Consider the following 3,577-nt stretch of genomic DNA (forward strand, 5'->3'; position numbering starts at 1 on the left):
TTTTCTAAAAGTGCCTGCTTGTTGTCCCGATCATGGTGATTCCAAAAATGCAGAAAACATTCAATTTCGATATACCAAACTTCGGGAAATGGCGTTTAAAGTTTTTCAATTAATTCGATCTAATTCGACAAATTTTACGCATTCAATTTTTTCGAGATTAATAATGTTTTAAAAACAAATTCAAATAAATGACAATAGTATGAGTTCAAAAACAACTAACCAGGCTCGTATCTATTTCAAACAAAGTAGTGCAAAGTTCGTTTCAGGAAAATCAGATAAATACTGATTTTTTAACTTAAAAGAGGTGTGTGACAACCCGAAATTTCCATTCTGTACAAACTATATCACTTCAATAGAAGTTATAGCAGTCACGGTTAATTTTCAGACTTTTTTGCGTAAGTTTAAGTAATTCAGGGTTTACACTTCAGGAAATATCAGGAGAGTGGGTGCACTAGGGTTTTGTGCAACACTGTTATTCCTACACTCTATTATATTAGAGATCATTTCAGGAATAAAAATATTTTCTGCCAAAAATATCTCAGGACTATAAATAGAATTCTGAACCAAATTAATTCATTATTCGCATTTCCAACTAGAGAAAAGCCATTTTCTCTCTCATGGATCTTCGGGTTTTTATACCAAAACGTGAGTACCTCTTTCTAGTAGTGTTAGAAAGCTTAATATGTGTTTATAACATGATTTAGAAGGCTAAATCACTAGATTTAGGAGTTTACTCCCCAAGGTGTTCTTGGGCGGTAAACTCCCGAAACCGAGCCTAGACTGTCCCCCGTGATATACTACTGCTTTGGACTTGTATAGGAGTGTATTAGGGACATGAAATCAAGCAAGAATCACCCAAGTTTGGGAGTTCACGGCCGAAGAGTATCTTAGGCCGTAAACTCCAAAATCATGCACAAAAGGGTGCTTTTAAGGCACCTAAAGCATTGGACATTTACTAGGAATTGTTCCCACTTAAATCAAGGACCAAAACACATCAAAATCACCTTCCAAAGTGAGTTTACAGCCAAGACATGGTTCTTGGGCCGTAAACATGAAAGAAGGGCACCAAAGTGTGCCTAATGCCTTCATATGCTTTAGGTAAAAGTCTAGAACTTATCCTACACATGCAAAAGATATGAAAGCAACAAAAACACCATTCCAAGGGAGTTTGCGGCCGTAAACTCCAAAGGAAATGGCCTTGGGGCTGTAAACTCCTAAATGGAGTGTTTCTATGCCTTAAACCCTTCCAAGAATTTAACCACCAAGTTGGAATAATTCTAGGAATCATATGGAACTTCAAAACACACAATACACCCATGGTTGGGATTTTACGGCCGTAAACTCAAGAGTTTACAACCGTAAACTCCATGTGTGTTGGTATATGAGGAGTAAACTCATATATGGGGTCCTTTGGAACCCTAAACACAAGTGCCTTGTCCCACAATAGCTTAGATGCAATCCTTAGGACTTAAAACACTTATATAAAGTGTTTATTATGTATAGGATGTCTTAACTTTATCAATTAGTAATTTGAGACTAATTGAGTGCATATATGTGTGATTATATGCTCATTAGGATCGTAGTGTGTGTACAAGTCCTCACTTGACACCTAGCAATCCTACACCGTCCAGTTCATCCGAACCACCAACTACAGGTGAGTTCATACCCCTTATCAATGTTTTAAATGATTTTAAATGCTTTAAAAGGGGGGGGGATACAAGTAGAAACAAACATGTTATTAAATCATTGATATGTATTCTATAACTGTGTTTGTCATTTAACAGATTTCACATACTACAAAATGTGATGCATGAAATGGTTTTAAATCTTAAAGATACCTTGTTATCAAATGTTTTACTTTTGAAATGCTTATTAAAATGACATCAAGTTATTGTTAATTATTGTTCAAAACCCATAAGATGTCTCACAAAACCATTTTACATTCTTAAACTAAACTATGCATATACACTTATATTCTTATATATGTATTGATGTTATAGTTTACATCTTTCATTTAGTTTCTCACACCCTTGAGTAGCAAGAGTGTATAAACCTACTTGAACAACTAATTACCATTCAGTAAATTATCATAGGGATAATTTGAAGATATCAAACATTATTCCTATTACAAGGAATCACATAAGAGTCAGTTCACTCATGAGTCTATACTAGTACATTACCTGATACATGAGTACATATACAAATGCTTACCTGATACATGAATATGTTTACATATACTTACCTGTTACATGAACACACTTACATGAATACCATACAGGAACACTTTTACATAGGTGCATTATCCTGTATTCACTTACCTGGATACTTGTACTTAGAACTACGAGGATGATTTATTAGTACTTTCTAAGTAAATTATCTTTCCTATCCCGGTTCAATGGGATATCTCGGCGGGACATACCATTCCGAACCCCACTGATTAGCACCAGTGGTCGATGACCATCTATGGAGGTCTAAGGTTACTACTTATACTAGGTAGATCGATAAATGGGGCTAACCCCTCCACCCACCTGCTGCTGCTACAGAGGACAAGTGGACAATCTTCGATTGTTCATAAGGTTATACTTTTCGCTTATTGCGATGTTGTGTTACTCCTAGTACCCAACGATGACACTTACATTATTACTTTTTCTGGACAATCTTCGGATGTTCATTAGGTTACATATTGCACTTAATGCGATGTTGTGTTAGTCCTAGTACCCAGTGACAACACCTACAGTAGTACATTTTCCTGTTTACTTTATTTTGTGATACTTTCACATAAACGATGAGTTAGACTAAGTACTTTAGTACTAAACAATTAAAGGAAAAACTGTCATTTACTTACAAAACATTCGGGTCTTGGTAGAAGACTACATCTCAAACTGATAGAAAATAAGGGATTTTCTAGGGTTTTCATACTTACATCAACATTTTCATTTAAAGGTTTACATGGCCTTCATAACAGATTTTCATAAGCAAGACAATGACACTTAATTACTTATGAATTCACCAGCTTTAAAGCTGATACTCTCTTTCAAAATAACTTGTATTCTCGGGTCAACAGTAGACAGGTACGATGACCAGGTTTTGAGAAGACGGAGCAGACAAGTCTCGTCTTTTATTTTGATTGTATATTTTTGGTGTCTTATTACAATGAAAGAACACACATGTATTAAAACTTTACTTATAATGAAATGGATGATGTTGTTGCTTGTTTATCATATTACACTATTGTGATACTATGCATGACGTCCTCCACCCCTGAACGTTCCGCCGTTCGTGGTTTTGGGGTGTGACAGATTGGTATCAGAGCATTGTTTATAGTGATAAAGTATATCAACCCATAAAAGATATACTAACTATAAATGCATCGGGATTAAAACACTCTGTCTAAGAGTTATACTTTTAAATAATAAAATATTTAACAAAGTATACGTGCCTGCATTCATACTAAAATCAGTGTCACAATGACAAGAACAAATGTATTACGATTGTTGAATATCACAAGTAAGCCTAGGGATATATGGTCAGTCTTGGGAATAACATAGCCTGATCAACTATGTTGGTCCGAGGAGTG

This window comes from Lactuca serriola, chromosome 1, assembly GCF_051521515.1.
Source record: "Lactuca serriola cultivar US96UC23 chromosome 1, Lser_US96UC23_V15, whole genome shotgun sequence".
Lineage (NCBI taxonomy): Eukaryota > Viridiplantae > Streptophyta > Magnoliopsida > Asterales > Asteraceae > Lactuca > Lactuca serriola.